The 23,579-nt window shown below is 46.1% G+C and overlaps 1 protein-coding gene across 3 annotated transcripts in view; it reads right to left on the reverse strand.

Moving 5' to 3' along the window:
* TECPR1 (tectonin beta-propeller repeat containing 1) overlaps positions 1 to 23,579 on the reverse strand; it is a 1,334,260-nt gene that overhangs the window by 1,140,874 nt on the left and 169,807 nt on the right. The window lies entirely within an intron of this gene.

The raw sequence follows: 23,579 nt of genomic DNA on the forward strand, positions 1-23,579 counted from the left end.
TTACTGTCACATATTGGATGCTGCGGGGAAGCCCCCTACATGCGCCTTGTGGTAGTTGGTGAAGTGGCTAATAGGAGTGGGTGCCACAATCCAAATTATGATGCTAGGTTTGGAGGACCTCTGTCCTTTGGAAGAGGGCTGAAACAGTAATGCAGCCACCGCCCTTTTAAGGGGCTCTTAGATCCTGTAGCTGTCAACTTTCGAGAAAACTTGTGTTGTGATGTTCCCCAAAACGTGTACCTGGTAACAAAGCCTCACGTACCCTCTCAGGGGGGGCCAAGGGGGAGGAGGAGGATGCTCCTCAGAGTGTGTTTAGGAGTTTAGATGCGAGGGAGCCATCATTTTGAGACCAGGCTAAAGGCACCATCAGTGATGTTGCGTATTATCCTGCAGCTCCTGCGAGACCATTTCCTGCCACAGGGACTGAAGGCAGCCCAGAGTCCAGGAGTAAAAAGGCGCGTGCGCCCGAACAGTCCACTCGGTGACCCACAAGCCATGAACACGAAACCCAAGATGGCAGCTGAGCCACACATAGGGTTGGCTTGCCATGCTAGGTGATCCTAAGTACCCTCGCCGGCTGATGCAATTCCTGTGGAGAACTAAAAACGTTACAGGGCAGTTTTTTTTCATAGGTCGAGGGATGAGCCAGGGGATGTTGCATGGTCCCCCTAAGTAGGGCAAACACTTTGGGCAGAGTGTGGAGGTAGCAAAACAAATCTGGAGTAAGTGAAAGAGACTGAAGAGGAGGGTTAGAAGAGAAAAGGAGGGGAGATGATATGGCCAGATCTAATGGGGAGTTTGGGAGAGATATCAGCAGGAAGCAGATGGAGAAATATAAGGATGAAGTTGAAAAGGATATCAGGAGGTAGAGGGATACAAGGATGAAGTTGGGGGAGATATAAGGAACAAGGAGGTAGAGGACGTAGAGAGATATAAGGTGGTGGTGGGAAATATCAGGAGGGAGGAGAGTACTGAGGAGGCAATCAATGCTAACACCAGGAGAAAGGAGTTGGTAGGAGGAGGAATTTATTTGATGTATTGGACATTTGTATGGTGCATATACACAAGTGTTTCCATGAGCCACAAGACAAAGGGGGGAGTGGAAAACCTTTCACAACATAAAGGAGAAAAGACCCTGGGATTTTTAACCTCAAAAAAGGGCGAGGGCGGGCGCAAGGCGGGCGGCCAGAGATTTGGAGGGAAACTGGGAGCAGGTGTCCCAATGAGACGGATCTCTGCCTTAGAGGCATTAAGGCAGAACAAGAAGCCTGATTAACAGTCAGATTTGAGAGCGGAGGTATAAGAGGGAAGCTTAAAGGAGAGCTGTCTGTCATCAGCATAGCACTGGATGTGAGGAGAGAAGATGGAAATCAAGTAGGGCAGAGGGGCAAGGCAGATATTGAAAAAAAATGGTGATAGGATAGAGCCCTGAGGGACGCCGCAGGTGAAGAGGGAGGTGGAGGAGATGAAATGGCCCAGTGTACTTGCGAATGTCAGTCAGAGAAGAAGGAGGTCAGCCATGCCAGTGCCCGGTCCATGATGCCAAGAGTTTCACGGAGACGATTTATGAGGACGGTTTGATTGACCGTGTCAAAGGCAGAGGAAAGATGGAGAAGGATCAGAACTGAGGGAAGTTGGAATCAAGATTTGAGAGCAGGTTATCACAGGTGTTCGGGAGAGCCGTTTCTGTGCCCCTGGAAGCTCTGAAGCCAGACTGGTGGTAGTGGAGACAACCAGCAGATTTGGTGTGGTGGGTCAGTTGGGGGATGGCCAACTTCTCCAGGAGTTTTCCCAGGAAAGGGGTGGTGGAGATAGGGCTATAGTTAGCCAGGCAGGAAGGGTCTGCAGACGGCGTTCTTAGGAGAGGGTGCACAAGGGAGTGCTTAAGGGGGTTGTGGGAAAGAGCCAGTGGCAAAGGAATGGTTATAGAAGTCAGCCAAGGCAGGAGCAAGAGAGGACATGTTGTCCTTGATAGTTCTGGAGGAGCAGAGCAGCACCTGTTTGGAGGAGACCTTCATGGAGCGGATTACTTTAGAGACCTCATCCGGTGCAATGGGAGAGAAGGAGGAGAGTATGGGGGAGAGGTAGATGGGGGGACAAGGGAGGCAAGAGAGGAGGGGGATTTGGGGGGAGAAGAGGAGAGTGGGGACAGGATGTCCTGATTTTTGTTGGAGAAATGTGAGGCCAGTGCAGTACAGAGGTCCTAGGAAGGAAGAGGAGAAGATGAGACTGCAGTAGGATTGGCAAGTTCCTCCAGATTTTGAAAAGTTCAACCGTGTTGTTGGTGGCCCCAGAGATGCACGCTTGGTCATAAGCCCTTTTTTTTTGTAGCGGATGGGGAGTCGATATTGCTTTTGGAGCAGGCAGCAGGCCAGTTTGTCAGAGGATGTGCTAGAGGCCTGCCATTTCCGTTCGGCCGCTCTGCACTTGCATTTCAGATTGGCATAGTCAGAGTCATACCAAGAGTTGCACTTTGAGGCAGGCTTCATGCAGATCCTCAAAACAGAGGCCAGGTTGACCAGTTTGTTGGAAATGGAGAGATGGAGGTTAGCAAGTGCTGAGTCGGTATGAGAGTCAATGGCCGGGGTGGGAGGGGGAATAAAGGTGGCAGCAAATGCACCGACTGACACACGCTTCATCGATCGAATGATGGAAAAGGATGCTGGCAGTGCAGGCTGAGGCATGGCAATGCGGTCTGGGAGCTCCAGATGGGAGGAGAGGAGAGAGTGGTCAGACCAGGAGAGAGGAGTAGTTAGAGGGTTGGAGAGAGGGATGTCAGAGGAGATGAGCGCATCCAAGATGTGTCTGGCAGAGTGAGTCGGACCAGAGGAAAGTATTGTGAGGGAGAGAGAGTCACAGAGGTCACGGAAGAATACAGTGGCCGAATCCGGAGAGCCAAGATGAATGTTAAAGTCCCCAAGGAAGAGATGTGTGGGGGAGGAAAGCGAGGAGAGAGGAGGAGAAGTTTAAGGCGTCTATAGATAGTGGTGACAGTGAGGGAAGAGAGTGGGAGAGACACCCAGCCTACAGACAAGGCTCTCAAAGGAAAAGTAGGATTGAGTGGTAATGATAGTGGCAGGGTCCAGTTCAGGGAAGATCAGGGCCTCACCGCCCACAGCCGGGTGGGTCTGAGATTGGAGATGATCATGCAGCCATCAGGTAGAAGAGTGCCAAAAACAGTGACAGAGATGGCCTTGAACCACATCTCAGTGAGAGTCAAGACGTCAACGTCTTTGAGGAGGTGACAGATGTCAGAGGAGTGTTTGACAGCAGAGCATGTGTTGAGAGTAGCTAAGTGAAGCTGATTGCACCCCCCCCCTAGGAAGATTTTCAAGGGGGCTAAGGCGTGGTACATTAAGTTGATTGGAGAAGAGAATAGATGAAGGTAGGTAGCTAAAAGAGATACCAGGGGAAAGTAGGTGGAGAGTACCAAGAAGAATCAGGAAGAAAACAATTCTAGGTGAGGTTAAAAGGACCACAAATGGGGTGTGGGGGCAAGGGAATTAATAACGTTGCTGCAGAGAATATCAGGAGGCAGGCACAGACAACTATTGAGAAGCAGATTGAAAAACTAGTAAGGAATTGTAGAAGAGAAATGTGGAGAGGAGGAAGAAAGGAGAAATAGCAGAGAAGAGGCAGGTGGTGCTGAGGAGGGGGAGCAGGCATGCTATAGACCTGTGAGAACAGAGTTAAAGAGGAGTGACGGTACACCCATGTGGTGAGGAATTAGAGTTATGGAAATGTGAAATATTAGCATGTGGTGAGGTGCAGGAGGAAGCACAGGTGAAGAAAAGTGGATAGGAAAGGAGAGGAGAGAAGGGACCTTAGTGGTCCTCGTAGGCTCAAGAGCATTATGACTCAGGATGGGGTGCTGGTATTCTGAGACAGGACTCTGGGTTATAGAGGTGGCCCTGTGTTCATGCTAAACTATCTATTTTATTTAGGGAATTCAGATTACCTGCTCTGCCTTAAGGGCAATTTATGTTCACTGTTCTTATACACGACATTCAAGTTTTTGTGTATCAAAATTAATACATTTAATTCCAATTTTCTTGGATCAAGACATGCCCTGGGGCAAAAAGGAATACTAATGTTTTTTTCATTTTTATTTTTGCTTGATAAACTGAAGAGAAACGTACTTAAAACATATATTTATTATTTGTACACTATTTGATGTTAACTTGAATAATAATCAGTAGTTTTGCCACTCGATAGATAGCCCATCGCGTTTTGTTCTTCTAGAATTCCTTTTGTGAACTCCTATTCAGTTCCTAGAAAATGATGTTGCGCTATCCACCAGTTAAATATGCCTCTTAAAAGGATACACTTTTCTGACAGTTCCTAGTGTGTAATAACCGAGTTTGTCACATGAAGCTGTGTAATATTGGAGCCAAAAACACTACCGCTTTGGCATCTATTAGAGTGTGGCTATTGGCAGAATGTTATCTGTCGCTCTTAGACACAAACTATCCATACATTCATTTATACTGTGTGTAGTAACATATATGAATCTCTATCGTATGGACTGGTGTCTCAATCACTAAGAATGCATTACTTACACCTTCAGTCAAAAACAAACCTTGGTAAATCAAAAACAGTTGTTTGATGATCAGCTCATCCTGAATCTTCCTTATATTACGAGGTTTCTGAAACTTGCTAATTACAGCACAGAACATTTTGGTGGACATTTTTGAACTGTGAGGAGTGTAAACACAATTGTAAAGCCATGCGTAAAAGTAAGACATGAGAAGAAATGACTGTCAGCCTTCCCCCATATGCGTCGCCTGCCAGAAAGGAATCTGTTTATGCCAGCAGTGTAATTCTGATTTATGCCAACAGTGGTTGTGATGCTGCTGTAAATACATAGGGTTCACATGGAATGTATCTCCTTTTAATAACCGTTTAAGCTGGCACATGCCAAGGGAATCCATGCTAAATGCCTCCTGTCATGCAGCTACTGGTTTGTACTTGGGAGGGCAAATAATGTGAATAATCTTAGATCGCCTGAATTTTGTGCATTGTTTGCATAGTACAAAACATGAAAATTGCATTAAGGGGACTGCAGTGCATTTAAGTGCACATGTTGGCAGTAACCTCTGTGTAATTGCATAATTTACTAAATGACCTCCTAAGAGTGCAGGAAACATTCGGACAACTGTTCATGTTAGATTCAGACTATGGCTTCATGTCTGCATGTTAAGCATGGCAAAGGTATGCGACTAGATAGTGGAGACGTTGACACTTTGCTGCTCCTGGTTTTCTCACCAGCATTCTACACAGGATGGTGGACTACACATTCATATGGATATACTGACAGAGCCATTAGTCTTTTAGTTGAGGCTGGGAAACCCCTTTTAGAGTTAGGGAAAGTTAGGTTTTTTCTTTAAACTCTACAGCACCCACTATGCCACCATGTCAGTGCCCTCCTTCTGCACCCTTAGAGTTCCCTCCACCAAGTTGTGAGATTACCAGACTCTGGACCATGGCTCCAACATTCTCATTGAGAGGAGGAGTTTTATCTTCCAGAGGAGTGCTAGTTAATAACGGGCAGTGTGTGATTTTTGGTTTATGTGTTGCTGGATGAAGAGATTGCTGTAAATTGAACTGAAGTGATTTCGCAGATGAGGCCAACTGAGATGTGAATCCATCAAGGTGTCTGTCATTCAGCCAGCTTTCGATGGCCTCCTTTTTAGATAGATGGTTTCGTAGGATCAATTAAATTTTGGAGTGCTGAGTTTTAGGTAGGTGCTTGTCATGCAAGCTTAGACAGAGGCGAGGCATTTCCTGATACAGAAAATAGTTTTGAATACAATTTATTTTTATTGTTGGTTTATTTGTAAGATATTAGGATAATTGTGAAGTGACCTGAGTGGATGTGACATGCATGTCCATTGCACCTGAAGAAAAACAGAAATACAGACGCTGTGATAAAAACTGCAGTCTCCTGTTCAAGTTAGGCCATAGTTTCCGCCAATGCTATTTTCTCTCAAGCCGGGAATTAGTGTGTACAATTTGAAACTATGATCAATATGAAAAGTTAAATCAACTGTATAGTAATATTATGTGTGATTCTCTTTCAACTGGTTTGCCCTTCCTGTAAAACCCTTTGCCTTTTTGGCAAGGAGCAGCCATCATTGACATTCGTTGCAGCTGCGGCTCTTTACCTTAATTTGACACACTACTCCTTGGAAGCAGTACAAACAGCACCACATTTTGCAATGAAGCTAATAGTCAATTGCTCATCCAAAAGGGTCACATATCATGCACAAAGCACACATGCTACATTTGATGATATCTGGTAGCAAAACCTTACCACTATAAGGAAAATGACAAAACTGAAGCCAACACCTAACTAGCAGACAACACACATGCCTGCCCTGGTGCTAAATTGTTGTTGAAATGTATTACTGCAAGGCTCTCTTTAGAATTTGTCTAACAGTTGTTTTACATTTGTTATCAATTATTTGGGGCTTACTGATTTATTCTTGATGTATCCTTAGATTTAAATTAAAATGATTCAGGATGTAAACTGTGCATTTTAATTATGAGTAAAAATAAACTTTAAATAAAAAAGAAAATATCTAAACAAAAAAAACCCTCATGTACAGAAGGAATTAAGTTCCTCTGCAACACATCTGGTCCGCTTGTTGACGACTTGGTTAAAGGAAGTGCCTAGAATCCAGATCACAAGACACTACAAGATCATATTCAGTGATGTTGCTGAAAACAGACTGACAATTCCCTTACTTGACAGGCCAATTTAGATTAAAAAGTTAGATGACCACAAACCAATTGGGTGACAGGAAAAGGTAAGTACAGTATTTTTTAAAAGAGAAAAAAGAACAGCTGTTGTTTGCAATACAGCTAAGGGTAACAGAAAAGCAGGGAACAAGGGTTTAAAACCACCATTTTAAAAATTGGAGGAAAAAAGTTGTCGACAACACACAATGGGAAAAAAGACAACTTTCGTGGGGCAAAGATATCAACATCGTCAAAAATCACTGTCAGGAGTCAGGAATCAAACTCAGACACATATTCCACACTGTTTTGGCTAAAGACTTTTATTAGAACATAAAAAGGGGTTGGGAAAAGGCCTTGCTGTCCCTGTACTAGCAGAGTTTCACTACCTAAAGTCAAAACTAAGGATCTGTTGGTGTCCGAATGTCCAAAATAAAACCGTCCTGTGTCCAAAGTACTATTCTGACCCTCACATTCTAAACAAATGAGATCTAAGGTGAGAAGGATAATGTCTTAGGTGCTGAGTGCTTTGTAAATGTTCTGAAAAAAAGGAAAGAAAATTGTATAATTCTAACACAAAGTCTTTCAAGGATAGGAATCCTTGCTCCAGAGGGTTCTTCCCTTCCCCTGGATTCTTTGTCACTTTCTTGGATTACAAAAAACTGTTCTTGACGTTGCTTTGGGTCAACCACAAAAGTTGTTTGCATACAAGTTCTTCAGTATCTTGACTTTAAAGGGTGTTTTTTCTTCCCCTTGGATTTCGCCCACCCTTGTGGTTAACAACTTCTGTGAAGGCATCATGAAGCAAGATGTAGACAACAGATTTAAAGTTCAAACAAAAATAGCTTTATTAGCTTAAATGTCAGGATGTTTGAAGGCCTATTTTACCCTATGTTAAGGTGGGATTTCCCTACCTAAAGAAACTAAGGATAGTCTGAGTCAGTAAGTTCAATTTAAACATCTGTCTGTGTCCAAAACCTATACTTGCCCTCACAACTAAAGCTAAACAATGTGTATGGAGGTCAGCAAAAAAGGAAATAGTGTTCCTAATTAAAGTTCTGAACTTCTTCCAGCTCTGGTATTGCTTTCCAGCTCACCTTCCCCCAGTTCAAGACAGTTCCACAAAGGCTCAGGGTTACATTCCCCCAAGTTCAAGACAGCTCCACAAAGGCTCAGGGTTGCTCTCCCCAAGAAAAGAGCAACGTTCTACAAGGGTCTCAGGGTTTCTATCCCCAAGAAATGACAGTTCCACAAGGGCCTCAAGGTTCTCTTTCCCAAGGCACCCACAAAGTTCACAAGGGCTTAGGTTTCCCTTTCCCAAGACGTCAGTTTGTTCAACTGGCCCAATTATACTGAGTTTTAATCTCTTAATATTCAAAACCAGTTCCAGATCAACTTTACACTCCTTCTGATTCCTTGCCAGTTTATACGGCTAGCTTTCCTCTGCTTTAGTTCAGCAATCTTTCTTACACATGTGGATTTGTTCTCTGCATATTTCTCTGACTTTCACAGATAGGGTACCCCCGGTCTAGGCGCAGTTGTCGGGCCACACAGTCCACCCATTACAGGTCATGCAACTGGTAACCCTAGGCTTTCTTGCCCACATAGGTTCTTTTGCCACACTTCCTGTGTGCTGATTCACATTCACTTAGTCTTCCCCCCGCCAGCCTTTTGGCTTTGCCACAATGTGTTTTCCGCTTTGCTAGTCTCTTGACATTGCCACAATGTGTTCTTTCATACAGTTCACTCAGTGGTGCTCTCTTTCCTTCATATTACTTTCACACTCCTTCGTGATATTCATTACTTGCTTTTCTTCGTATTTCATACGATTCATTCTTTGCTTTCCAATATATATATTCTGTGTACTCCACACAAGCTTGCCTTCCATTCATAGGCTTTACCAAAAGCTTTCCTTTAGTTCGGTATTCAATATTTAATAGTTCATATGCTTTTCATTCACAGTTCGTCATCTTCGTATTGTTTACTACAACCCTTCACCTTGGGTTCACTTTATCTTGCACTTCACATTTCTTTCGTTCGGCAATAACTTCTGCCCTGTAACAGCACCCAGAAACGCCCTGGTTCGAGTGTTCCCTTTTGTACACTCACGTGTCCCTGGTGGCTCCTTCAGATAGCTGCTTTCCTCTTCTTCTGCTGCGCATACACATCTTTATGGTCTTCTTTCTGCAGGTTGCCGGTAGCTCCGCTCCGAACGCTGCCGGTAACTTACAGAATTGGAGTCCTTCCGTGCCACAAAGCTCCTGCTTTGGGCACCCGACCTTGAAGGCTCCCAGCATTGTGACCCTCTCACGGCCCGGCCAAGCCTCGGTGCCACAGTCGCTCCTTGGTACTTGCCGGCGTCCTGGCCTCAAAGCACGATTCTCCTCGGCAGCCTCCTTCTCCACAGAATGTCTTTCCCCTAAGGCCCGAAATGCTCGACCCGTCTTCTCTCCTGCTGGTCTCCCCTCAGTGTTTGTCAGCCACAACTTTTATACACCTGCAACCATTTAACAGGTTGCAGGTGTGTGTCCTCAAGCCCAATTGCCTGGCCATATTTAGTGGAGTTTTCTGGACATGCCTTACTCTTACAATAGTCTACAGGTCTCTTCTTCGTCTCAGTACCAGAGTGGTGAAATGACATGTTAGTGTGCACCACTCTTAGTCGCCTCTTCCTCGTTCCAGTACTATAATTGTATGAATGAGGGGAAGTGAAGGGAAGTATTTGGCAGGAGGAGGGTAAGGTTGATTATTACCAGAAAAAGGGGGATACCTGCGGTTATCCTCCTCTTCACCATCTTCCTACTTCCTATATTGAGGGAATTTTCTAGGGTTGTTCTGAAAGGAAGACAAGAGTCACAATATCCCATAAAGGCTGCTGGGACTTAGAGTTCATAATGGAATGGAAATAGGGGATACTGTGTCGCACGCAAGTTTTCTATCTTCATCAAAACAGAAAGTCTCTTAGGGTTAGAGGGTTTGATCCCAAAGGGTGGTTGGTTTCCCATCCCAGACTTTTGTTCTTCTTTCCTTGTAAAACAAGGACTCTGAATAGTCCTGATATATCCTTCTCAGGACTTCCTTTCACTGTTCTTCACCTCTCACCACAGGTAATTCACAAAACTGTTTGTCCTTTTAACTTTTATGCAGTTACTTTATTTAATATGTTCTGTCAGGTTCTAGCCGCCTCAGTCTCTTAAACCAACACAGCTTGCTGATTATTTCTTGTACCTTATTCACTTCCAACTTGTCTGGTTTATTTCCCTACCAGGATTTCTTTTACATATGTACAGCTGCTTGGTATACTCTCCTGCCAGGCTTTCCGGGTTCACACTTTTACAATTGCCTGGTATACTCTCCTGCCAGGGCTTCTCTCAAATGCACAAACTTATAGCTGCTTGCAAGTACTCTCCTGCCAGGGCTTTTCATAGGTAAGCTCCTGCTGGTTCTGCTTTTTAGCCTTATTGGCTAATATACCTGGTTTCTTATATAGGGCCTCTTTAGTGTCTCTCTTATATGTTTGCAACATGCACTGACAAACTTGAAAGTCTCTCCTCTTGGAAAACTGCTTTTTCAGTCTGTATCTCTCCAGGTTTATAAACTGCTCCTTTTCTCTCTCTTGGTTTTGTTATGTATAATTATCTCAGTTTGGCGTGGCCGCAAATACGTCCCGCTGTTCCTTCTGCCCCTTTGTGGACTCACTGGTTCTTGATGGTGTTTCTCATTTCTTCTGTGGTTCGCCGGTGACGGTCTCCTGCTGCTTGCTGTTTAACAACCATTTCTCCACCGGTGTCCTGCTTCCTGAGGCTTCTGCTGTGCTCATCTGCTTCGCATGGGATTCCAGTGAAAAAGCGATATTCTCTGATGCTGGCGACCCCTCCCCCCCCCTGCCCCTGGAAGGAGCCCTGCGCTGGCTTCTGGCGTTCTCACAAGTGTCATCTGTTTCCAGCAGCCTTCTCCCTTCAGGTTCCTGAGCCGGTTGGCACCACCAACTTTCTTCCATACGTTCCTTCGCACCGAGAGGAGCAAATCGCTCCTGCCAGCAGCTTCGCTCCGTTACTTGCTTTGGTGATTTAAATGTCCCAGGCACAGGTGTGCGCTCGCTGCCAGTAGAACGCTGCCTGTACTCGTGGATTTCTGTGCTTTGCTTTGCACTACTCCACTCCTCTTCCTCGTCCCAGTGTTGTGGGGATTGTAGGGATAGTAGTCCCTTCCTGAAAACACTATATGCATGTTTGCAATGGGTTTTAAAGGCAAACTAGGTTTGGAAGAAGAGTATGGGGAATTGGGAAAAGTGTCTTTTTCACAATTTTTGCCTGTTAGATTTTGAGAGTTGGTCTTTGGAGTGCAACAGGAGCTTTGTACTACTCTCCATGGGGGGAAGAGGGACGTATTACAATTGGCTATTACGGCATGGGGAATCAGAGGTGTATCTTCCGAAAGGAAAGGGGGATACCATAGCTCACCTGATGATACCATCACTCTCCCCCAGAGGTTGTCTCCCTCCATGTGATTCTCCCTCATATAACCGCCCCCAGGGACGGGATCAGGTAGCGACTGCCGTCCCATGGCCACATGGGAGGAGGTCAGTGCCAGGAAATCAGTGATGATACCATCAGATTCATCACATAACATAGAACCCTTTGAGATGGCAGACCTTTCAAAGATTTAAAGCAGATAGCACCTATGTGGCCTCAGAAGAAGCATGTTTTTCAAGTAAAAGCTTGTCATAACCTTTTTTGATGTATGTGTATACCAGATCTCATAAGAGAAATGGTGTTTTGCATAACAGGAGAGAAGCAATTTTCTACGGCAGGTTCTTAGAAGTGGACTATGCTTCTTTTCCACCTTTGTTTTATACATAATAATAGAAACAGCAGAAAACTACAATATATATTTTGAACTACTGTATTAGCTAACCTGTTACTAATAGCACCCACCCAGATCCAGGCCTCTTAAGCGAGCAGCACCTACAAGTGCATAAATGGGTTTGGAGTGTGTTCAGTATGTATGTGTGAGTCCTGATATAGGATTTATTTTAGATCATGAGCTTGTAAAATTGTTATGTGCCACTGGAGAAGCCTCGTGCATCATGCACCATAACAGGGCTCTGAGATGTGCTATTAAGAGAATAAGATTTAGCAAGAACCATGCTTCAGCTTTTTGTAATAAACCTAAGTTAACAAAAACTGGAGTATCCTGTGCAAAGAGGCCTCAACAAGAAAACTACTAAAGAAAAGGCTTCCATTCTGCCTCCCCGACTGCAAAATGGACATCCAATTACGGAATTCAGATTGGTGTAACTTAGGTTATGACATGGGAAGTATAGTTCAAATTTAGAAATGAAGTAGGTGGTGTGACAAATCGAGCATATTCGTCCCTTCTCTGCCCTACGGGTCTGGGCAAGTAGGACCTCACTGGGAGAGACTCCCCCTTATGGGACAATGGGCCTCATTCTAAGTTTGCCGGTCCGCTCACCGGCACCCTTGTTTTTCCTGGATCGTCAAACTCTGAGTCTGCCTGCCGTAGCCGCTGTGCAAGCGTTGCCAGTGCTTCCGTGTTCCCACTCCCATAGTGTGCTATAGGACTCTATGAGAATGGGGACTCACAATTTGCCGGCGCCTGACTTCCCGGGCCACCGGACTCGTAATGAGCCAGTGGCACGGGAAGTCAGGTGCTGGTAAAATATTACGGGTCCAGTGGGAACCCGCCAGTAGCACTGGCAGGTTTACCGCTGGACCCGTAATGATGCCCAATGACTCCCGTTCCTGTGAGGAACGTCCTACGCCACACAGCATAGCAGCATATATGGGACTACCTGCTGCAAAGAATTATTTGAGCCCTGTATATGTGGCTGAAGGCAATGCCAGGGTTTGAAATTGAGATTCAATGAGTAGGAGCTAAAACCTGCTCCTGGGTGTCGGGCATCGCCCAGTAGGCAGGAGCAACCGCAGGGGTACCAGGAGCTACCAGAGATGGTCCTTTAACTTTATGTCAATTTTGTATGAACCATTGTGTTTAGATGTTTATTAGATGTGTTTTAATTCTATTTTATTAACATTCACAAGTACTCAAAGTTAATGTCACAATTACATGTTTGGAAGGCAGCAGTTGGCCCTAGAAGCTAAAAGTAGCTCCTGATAGCTGCTGGTTTCAAGCTAACCAGGCTCTACAATGCTAGAAGAAGGAGCTAAATAGCTCCCAACTCCCCTAAATTTCGAACCCTGTAATGCTGAAACAACCCAATTTGGGAAAGGAAAAGAAGATATCTCTTTAAGGAGAAACATACATTTAACTGAGACGAGTGGAGTAACGAAGGAGAGAGTGTTGTTCACAGGGGAAGCCCTCTGACATGGTCATGCCAGGGAGAGGCGGCCCAGAGAGACGACCTGCAGAGCTTGTGTCTTTGAGGAGGTGAAGGACGCCAGCCTGTGACACTGGAGGCCCAGCCCATACAACAACGGGGAGCCCATTGTGAAACAGAAGGCAGGAATCCTGTACCAGTTGGTGGCATGGCTGCAGCCACATCGTGGTGGGCAGGACGCCCAGCGAAGTATGCAGAGACCATCAAAGCAAGGAACGCCAGCAGCTCCCTATCACCAGCACCCGTATACGGCAGCAGCCAGAACAGAAGCCAAGAACAGGAAGCTGACAAACCGGATGAACGAGAAACCAGATACCGAATAAGACTGCCCAAGCGAGTGCCAAGCCCTGCAGTGTTTCCCTGCATATACAGAGGTACCGGGAGAACAGGAAAAGTGGGAGGCTGCTGGGGCAAGATTATATGAAGAGAGAAACTTGACCCAGACATAAGGACAAGATATTCACTAACAAACTGTTTAACTATTTCCCATACAGGGTTGGTCGTTATTATCCGTATCTGTTTTCCACTCTTCCAGTTAAAGACTGGAAACAAACACCATGGGAGGAAGGGAAATTACCCTACGAGTTTAGCGGTGAAGAGTGGAGAAAGCCTGGCATACAATCCTGTAATGATGGATGTGAGATAGAAATACCAAGTGAATAAGATAAAGAAGGAGACAGTTATAGAGAGAGAGGACCCAGGAAAGAGGAATTATCGAATTGGATCAAGTTCAACCCAAGATAGGAAAGCCTGGGTTACAAGAATGTGAAAGATCTACAAGTGTAGACAGGAATGTGGGAAAGTATTTTAAGGAGAATTATCACAAGTATATCAGTAAAGAGACGATAAAACCCAAGAGCATTGTGGAAGAGCTACAGGAGCTTACCAAGGGGATATCAGAGGCTATTCCAGAAGATTGTATTAGGAAACATATGGAGTGAAAGAGAGACTTTTAAAACACCAGAAGATAAAAGAAGACAAGGGGAAAAAAAGACATTCTCATGGACTCGTTGTAGTTGGTTATATTAATGGTAGGGTCAGATAGAGTTAGGTTTGGACTGAGGACATTTTACTTTGGGACTTCCTGACGACCAACGAGCACCTTTAGTTAAATTAAATTGGTTCCATTAGATAGGCAGGGAAAGATGGGCCTTATTCATTTAATTTGATTAAAAACAAGTCAGAATGTCCTTAACGTGTCTGGCTCCTTCTTCCGGCCCGCCACAGTGGGATTACACCAAGTGGGGATTTGCGGACCATCGAGCACAACATTAACTCTAATCAATGTACTATTTCCTGACAGGACAAATCGATGGGCAAGACACTTATATGTGCTCAAACATATGCGACAATGTCTCCGGTTTGGCCCAGAGGGTGTGTGTGTGTGTGTGTGTGTGTGTGGGGGTGACTTGGGGAGACGAAGCGCCAGCCACTGCTCCATAATGTGGAGACCGATGCTGGTAAGGGGCGGATCCCCTCGTCCACCCCCCGCCCCCCTACAACACCAGCAACCTGGAAGAAGACAGCCACATGAAGTCTACTACCTGTGCAAGGCCATTGAATCAGCCCATACGTGAGGTAGTATTGACCATCGAGGCAGATGCTCGTGTGAACCCACGGAATGTGAATCATGATAAGGAAACAGGAACTACTTGCCATTTACATCAGTCAGTATGTGAGGTAGAAACAACAGCCGCAAACCTGTGAGGTGAGAATAATGACAAGAACACTGCAAGAATAATCAACCAGAGGTTTCAACTGAATGTGGCTATCACAAATTCTGCTGCCCACGAGCAGAAAACAGACTGTTAGGCCGTCCCATTCAGATGTGAACACAACATCCACATTACACCCCACTTGTGGGCAAGAGGTGATTCCAAGATGGTGGTCAGGCCTACTGAAGGCTGAGTGCATGAGCCGGAAAGCATGACCAGAGGCACAATTAATCCACCTGAATGTTCACTATGAGCCAGTGCCCTGTGCCCAGTGCAGTCATATCAGTGAAAGTTATAGATAAAGAAGCAGGTGGAGGAAGAGAAAGAGAGCTGAAGATGCTAGGATGAGGAGGTGAGAGAATAAAAGGAGGAAAGGATGAAGGGGAAATATCAATCAGAAGGAGATAAGACAGACAGCCTCATTATGAGCTTGGTGGTATCTTAGTTGTAAATCTGCCGAGACACCACCAAACGGATTTACCGTTACTGCCACTTGGTCTGGCGAAATTACTACCAAATTACAAGTGGCAGTATGGCCGTGTTAGTCCCATTTATGGGCTCCATAGCACTCCATGGGGATTACCACCAGCGGTAATTCCGCCTGTGTTAATTCCACCAAAATGGCTTTTTTTTGCGGTAAGGTGGAGAAATTACCTCCAGAGGTTTTTCCTCCACCTTACCTCCAAGCCCATAGTTGGGCGGTGCGGTAATGCAGAAGTAAAGCAGTGGTTACCACTGCATTACCACTGTTTTTGGTCACACCGCCAAACTCCTATTGATGTGCAAAATTTGGAGAAACACATGAAAAAGAGGGAGGAGATGACAGGTTGGAAAAGAACATCAAGCAGGAGCGGAGAGGGTAGAGGTTGATATGATACAATATGGCATTTATAACGCGCCTGCACATAAGTGTTTCTAAGTTGGAGAAGAATATCAAGAAAGAAAGGAGAGGACAGAGGTTGGGGGAGAAGAATGTTAAGGAGGAGAAATCATGGTAGATAAAAGGATGGCATCAGCTTAGGAAGAGGAACCAGCTAGAGGAGGGAAGGAGATGTTGGGAGGAGAAGGCATAGAGAGTGGTAAAGTCTGTGGCGGTGCAGGCATACAAAAACAGTAAGACAAAATGGGTCAACTTCCTGTCTGGAAGGAGTTGGAGGAGGAACGATCCTCTGGCAGACCAGTGGGAATGTTAGCCGACAGATAGCCTGAAGGTCAGGATCCAGGCTTAAAGGCAGGTCCCCAGAAATGACGAAGAGCTGGTTCAGTGAGGAAGAGAGTAGTGCTGTAGCAAATCCCAGGCACATGGCAGCTTTCCTGGTCTACTCATCACTGGGAAATTCTATCAATGCTATTCTAACAAAGCACAGTAATGAAGAAGAAGGGTGTGTTATACCACAAGAAAACCACTCATCCTATAGCCACAGGGCAGAATCTACTACTCATCCTATGGCCACAGGGCGGAATCTACCGGAATACAGGATGGTCTTCAGTTCGAACAAGTCTAACTGAAATGATGTACAGAATTTTCTAAAAGGTTTCTATATCTTAGACATTTATTATAAATCTATCAACTTAAGAAATCTAAACGTATACAAAATGTTTGGAGGGAACCTCAGGTGACTGATGCAGACAAAAACTCAGATCATTCTTGAAAGCGTGTAGCCAATTGCTCAAAATGCATTGATCATGCTAGTTTAGAGGACAATGTCAGCCCTGCAGCATGGATTGAACATTTTGAAAAGGTGTATTGGAGCACCGAAGATCCCTGGTTAAACACAGAGTAGTAATTGGTTCTGGAGGCAATCTTTCAAATATCGTTTTCATTTTCCCAGTTCAATAAAATTATTCTTAAATTAAAACCTTATAAATGTTCTGGTCCAGAATTTATTCAGGCCGAATTAAGATGTCCTCAGAAGTGGGGGCACTCATGCTATGCAAACATGTTAATGCTGTAATAGCACCTGGTTTGTAGCCTGCATCTTGCAATTAGGCTGTTACTTAGCTAACAGTAGTGTTTCCTCATGTTACAGCCCCATTCCACTGATTGACTCTTCTTTTAAAATATTTGTTAAATTGATCCTAGCAAGGTTGATCGAAATGGGGGATAGTAACTGAAGCTCAGTTGGGTTTTCGGCAAGGTTTGAGCACTAAATATCAGTCTCCCAACCGACCACTAACTCAGTTTTTGTTAGGGATGAGGTTTTTTATGTAGCACACTAGCAGCTAAAACTGCTTTTTATTCTGTCAACAGGCACATTTTACAGTCCTTTCTAAACCACTGTGAAGTCCCTGAAGACCTACTGATAATTCTGAATGAATTACATAACCATATTCATGCCGCCATACAAATTCACAGAAAAGGAACTATTACATCATCAATCAGAATAACTCACAGGACATGGCATGGGGTGTTTTGGCTCTCTGGCTTTTTAAATTGTATACCAACTCATTATTTTCGACATTGCAACAGTTACATGCAGAATACATGATGTAAGTGTTCTAGTTTTGTTTAATGCTGATCACTTTGTGTTAATGCCCAGAATCTAAATTATTACAGAGATTAATGGACGCCTATGCAGGGTTTATGATCAATTTGGGCTTGATAGTAAATGTTGCTAAGTACACAACTATATATTTTTCTACAAACACAAACTTTAAACAAAGATTGTTTACAAGTGGAAAGGTATTAATCCCCAATGCATCACATTATGATTATTTGGATTAAAAGTCAAACCACATCGTAAATCCAAGTAAACATCTTGACAAACAAGTTTATGAAATGTGTGAGAAAACTCAGGATATCCTCACACTTACTATCCTTGGATCCTCTTCTCACATAGACAGGGAAAGACCATTGCTTTTGGATCCTGACCCTGAGTGGCAGAGAGGCGCGGGAGGATCACTTGGGTGGAGGGTCCTCGGGGAGAGAATATCCACAGGCGAGACATGGTATCCCCCTTTTCCAAATGAGAACCAACATCACCCTCCCCTGCCTTCAGAGGCTGTTAACCCTCGCTCCTCCTTTCCTTTCATTCATTCCAATATAGTACTGGGACGAGGAGGAGGCCTGCAGACTGGTGTAACGGTCAGGCATGTCCAGAGTGCTTCACTAATTGTGGTCAGGCAAAAGGGCCTGAAGACTCACACCTGCAACCTGTTAAATGGTTGCAGGTATATAAAAGGTGGAGCCAGAGCGAACTGGGAGAGACCAACAGGGAGGCCTGTAGAGGGAGAAATCGTGCAGAGAATGAGTCCTGTCGGGAAAAAAGGACGCCGGCAAGAAATGGAAGGAACTGAGACACCAGGCGAAGGCCACAGTGTTGGGAACCTCACTGGTTGGTCCCTGCATCAGGAGCTGTGGGCCATTTATTTATTTATTTATTCAAATTTGTAAAGCGCACATCAGCCCTTGGGCATTGCGGCGCTTGTTACATACATAGCTTAGTTACATATACATGATGATACGAGAATGCATTACTTACCGTAAAAGCATTTCTGATGGTTGTATCTGCTTAGATTCACATGCTGTGCATAGGTCCGACATCCAGTGGTCACTGCGGAGTATTGCATTTTGTTTTTCGTAGTCGAAAAGGGGACGTCGACAAGGCGTGTCTGAAACACTATCCCTATAGTGACGTGCGTTGTACCCACAATCCCTCACGCGTCGAGGTCCCTCTGTTTGTATTTTTCTGCCCTGAGGGAGCCTTCTAGACGTGAGTGAGTACAGAAAAGAGAGAGATATATAAAGGAAGTCTATGTTCCTTCCATCCGAGCGGGGAGGAAGGGCGGGCGCATGTGAATCTAAGCAGATACAACCATCAGAAATGCTTTTACGGTAAGTAATGCATTCTCTTCTGATGTTTGTTAATCTGCTTAGAATCACATGCTGTGCATAGACTAGCGAGCAGTACCCGGAGTTGGCGGTGGGTTATGAGAAGGAACAGTAGAGAAAAGGTGTCGTAATACTGCCTGTCCCACCTGGGAGTCAGATCTAGAGTGTGTATCTAGACAGTAGTGTTTTGTAAAGGTGTGCACAGAACTCCAGGTAGCCGCTTTGCAGATGGACTCAAGGGGAACATTTGCAATGAATGCTATGGATGCCCCCGTGCCTCGAGTAGAGTGTGCTCTTGGCCTAAAGGGCAGTTCTCTCTTAGCAAGAGTATAGCAGAGAGTGATGCATTGAACAATCCATCTAGAAATAGTGGATTTTGAAACCGCATCTCCTTCTCTTCCTGCTGCCACCGAGACGAAGAACTGATTAGTCTTCCTCAGTGGTCTGGTTCTTTCCATGTAGAACATGACCGCTCTGCGTACATCTAGTGTGTGCAGAGTCCTTTCTCCCAAATTGGAAGGATTTTGAAAGAACGTTGGTAGTTCTATAGATTGGTTTACGTGGAATTTAGAAATAAATTTCGGAGCAAACCTAGGGTGAGTGCGTAGAACCACTTTATCTTTGTGAACTGTAACGAAGGGGTCTAGAATAGAAAGAGCCTGAAGTTCACTTACTCTCCTGATGGAGGTGATAGCTATTAAAAAAGCAGTCTTAAGCGTGAGGTGTTTAAGAGATGCTTTGTGCATGGGTTCGAATGGAGAGCCCATGAGTCTGGTAAGTACCACATTAAGGTCCCATCCGGGAGCTGGGTCAGCTATCGGGGGGTGTATTCTCTTTACTCCCTCCATGAAGGCCTTTATAACAGGGATCCTCCACCACGACACTTTGAGTTGGGAAGTGGTGTATGCAGAAAGTGCAGCTAGGTGGACTTTAATGGAGTTAAACACTAGACCTGAATCCAATAGGTGGGTCAGGTATAGGACCACATGTGTGGGAGAGCAGTCAATAGGGTTGATGCTTTTACTCCTGCACCAGATGACAAATCTTTTCCACTTGCTAGAATAGCAGTGGCGAGTGTTCGGTTTTCTGGCTTCCCTGAGGATGTCCATGCATCTTTGCGGGAGTTGTAGATGTCCGAACTCTATGATCTCAGGAGCCAAGCTGCTAAGTTCATGTTCTGGGGGCATGGATGCAGAGTCCTGCCTTTGTCCTGAGACAGCATGTTGTACGGGCAGGGGAGTTTTACTGGGGGGGATAGAGACATCTCCATCAAGTGAGCGAACCATGGTTGTCGTGCCCACATTGGGGCCACTAGTATCATGGTCACTTGTTCCTGGTGCATCTTGTGCACCACTCTGTTGAGAAGGGGAGTCGGGGGAAAAGCGTAAACAAAATTCCCTGACCATTGCATCGACAGACAGTTCCCCTTGGATTAGTTCTGGGGGTACCTGGAGGCGTAACTTAGGCATTGTGAGTTTTCCAGGGTTGCGAACAGGTCTATTTCTGGGAATCCCCATTGTGTGAAGACGTCGAAGACGATGTCTTCGTGCAGGCGCCATTCGTACTCTTCGGGCAGGGGGAAATCTCTGCTGAGACTGTCTGCCAGCAGATTGAGTTCCCCGGGTACATGTAGTGATAGTAGGAACATGTCCTGTTTGAGAGCCCACTTCCATATATTCTGGGCCAGCTTGGACAGGCCTGGAGAGTGGGTGCCCCCTTGCTTGTTGATGTAGTACATGTCTGTGGTGCTGTCTGTAAGGACCATTACTGTTTTGCCTTGTAGGTGTTCCTGGAAGGCTCTTAGCGCCTTGAACACAGCTAGTAGCTCCAGTAGATTTATGTGTTTGGATGCTACGTTCGGAGTCCACACTCCGTGAGCAGTCTGATGGGATAGGTGCGCCCCCCATCCTGTGAGGGATGCGTCTGTGGTTAGAGTGGCTTCCGCCGCGGGTGTGGCAAAGGGTTTCCCTTTTTCCATGTTTTCCTTTGACCACCACCGTAGCGAGAGAACCAAGGCTTGCGAGACCACAACTAGATCCTCCCATAGTCCGCTGGCCTGACACCACTGGCTGTTGAGCCACTCTTGCATTGGGCGCATGCGCAGGCGCGCGTGAGGTACCAAATAAATACACGACGCCATCATTCCTAGCAAGCGCATTGCTTTGCGTACCGTCACCTCTCGACCGGTCACATATTGAGGGATTTGAAACAGCATGTTTTGGACCCTCTCTTTGGAGGGGAAGACGAGGCCGTCCTTTGTTTGAATTAGAGCCCCTAGGAATTGCTTGATTTGACTGGGGTCTAAACTGGACTTCTTTTCGTTGATGGAGAAGCCCAACTGGAACAAAAGGTCTACTGTCTTTTGGGTATTGGAGAAGCATGTTTCGTAAGAATCCCCTGTTATGAGCCAGTCGTCGAGGTAAGGGTAAACTGGGATGGACAACCTGCGCAGGTGGGCCGCTGCCACTGCCAGCACCTTCGTGAATACCCTTGGTGCTGATGCTATGCCGAAGGGTAGCACTTTGAACTGGTAGTGTTTGCCCTCTATCATGAACCTGAGGTATTTTCTGTGTGCTGGCAACATTAAAATATGAAAGTATGCATCTTTCATGTCCAATGTTGTCATGTAATCTCCCTGAGAAAGCAGTGGGATTACTTCCTGTAAGGTTACCATACAAAACTTTTGGGGTTTGATAAACTTGTTCGCTGGGCGCAGATCTAATACAGGGCGCTTGGTTAGATCCTTTTTGGGTACAAGGAAGTACACTGAATAAATACCTTCCGTTACCTGAGATAGAGGCACGACCTCTATGGCTCCTTTTTCCAGCAGTTGTTGTACTTCTTGGAGAAGGATGGCAAGATGTTCCGGTGTCATGCGACGTCCCCTCGGGGGTCTGTAGGATGGGGAACTGTTGAATTCGATACAGTATCCGTGGGCTACGGTGGAAAGTACCCAACGGTCTGACGTTATCTCCTCCCATGCAGGAAGAAAGGATGTTATCCGGCCCCCGACCGGTGTTGCATGGGAGGGGACGCGAATCTTCGCGTCACTTGGAGTTGTTGGGGGCTTGGGAGCCTCTGGGGGTGGATCCCCGACCTCTCCCTTTACCCCGGCGTTGGCCTCTTTGGCTGTACTGCCCACTATTGGTCTGGTAATTGGTGGCAGGGTATTGTTGATGCTGACTTTGTTGTTGTTGTTGGCGTTGGCCACGAAAAAAGCGTTTGTTGCCATAGCCGCGTCTGGCAGTGGGCTTAGAGATTTGGTCAAGAGTCTTGATAGTTTCGAACTCTTTTTTAGCCATCTCTAGAGCTTCATCCACCGCTTTTCCGAAGAGGTTAGAGTCTTCCACAGGGTTATTTATTAAAGACGCCTGTGTCTCCGGTTTAAACCCTGAGTTGCGCAGCCATACATGGCGTTTTAGGAGTATTCCATGCACCAGGGAACGTCCCGCTGTTTCTGCCGCGTCCAGAGAGTTCTTTACAATGCTCTGGTTCACCTGGGTTCCTTCGCCAATAGTTGAAAGTAGGCGTGTACGTAAAGGCTCCGGTGCTTCCTCGGCGTCCTTGCGCAGTTTGGCCCACTGCGCGTCTGCATAGCTAGCAAGCAAAGAATTGTTGTTCGCAATTCTTGCTGAGAAGGCAGCCGAGGAAGTTACTCTTTTTGCAAGGGCATATAGCCTTTTGCCCTCGTTGTCAGGGGGTGCCTCACTGGTGGAAAGTGGTACCCCTGCCCTCTTTCTAGTATTAGATACTACTAGGGAATCCGGAATGGAATGTCCCCTAATGTAGAGCGGGTCTGAGGGAGAAGGAGTGAAAAGTTTTTCAATTCTCGGATTGACCCCTCTGATCAATGCGGGAGTGGCCAGCGAAGGGATGATTCTTCTCTTCACTGAAGCTAGGAGGGGAATGGTTTGGCTGACCGGGGGTTTCTCTTTAATTACTTTTTCCACAAAGTCTAATTCTGGAGAGAGCTCCCCAGTGTCCAGTTCGAAATGTGCTGCTGCTCTGCGCAACAGTGCATTGAAAGTGGGCTGATCGTCAATTGGAGACGTGTTCCTAACCGGTGAATTGTCAGGAGGATTTAGGTTTAGGACATCAGTGTCGGAATATACTGATGGGGATTGCCAGGGGTGCGAAGGTCCTTCTTCAGTGTCTTCTCGGAAGATTCTTCTATAATGTCTGGCCTGTCTCCCAGACATTCCTCCTGGTTCTGTCCTTCTTCATCGTCCATGAAAACATCCTCCTCCTCCAAGTATTCTTCCTCCCCAGTGAGGTCGTATACGTTATGGAAGTCTGAGGCTGTGTCCACCTGGGGATCGACTAGCCTCGGATTTTTGGCCCTGGGGTTCTCCTGAGGCCCTTCTCTAGTCCTCTTGGGAGTTTGAGAGGTCTGGGTATTCATAAACCTTTCCATCCTCTCCATACAGAGGTGGAGTCATTCCATGGTTTCATGGGGTACCCCAGAGCGGTCTGGCGGGGGAAAAATAGAGTCATCTAGCTGGAAATGGCTCGACCTCTCCCAAAGCGTCGAGGAAAGTGTCCCGTCGCCCTCCGAAAAACCTTCAGGTGTGCTGGGTGACCCCCCGACTGAAGGCGGTAGTCCCTGCCTTTCTTCGGGCTTTTTCGGCGTGTCTTTCGACTTATGCGTAGCGCTCGACGTGTTCTTCGGCGTACGCTTCTGGGCGTCGGCTACAGCGATCCTCGCCAAGCTTTCGGCGACTCGTTTGTCGGCGACTCGTTTGTCGGCGGAAGCTTGCGTTTTCGACGCTATGGGTGTCGAACGCTATACGGCGTTATGCGCCTTCTGTTGATGCGTGCCGGCCGATGGTTTGGGGGCGGCGCCCTTATTTGCCGAAAGCCCAGTCGCTGGTCGCGGCTGCGGTTGCGAGAGGGGCTTCGAACCCGAACGGTCCGAGGAGGCCGCCGGTGGAAC

This window comes from Ambystoma mexicanum, chromosome 2p (assembly GCF_040938575.1).
Source record: "Ambystoma mexicanum isolate Mex_15411 chromosome 2p, UKY_AmexF1_1, whole genome shotgun sequence".
NCBI classification, from domain to species: domain Eukaryota; kingdom Metazoa; phylum Chordata; class Amphibia; order Caudata; family Ambystomatidae; genus Ambystoma; species Ambystoma mexicanum.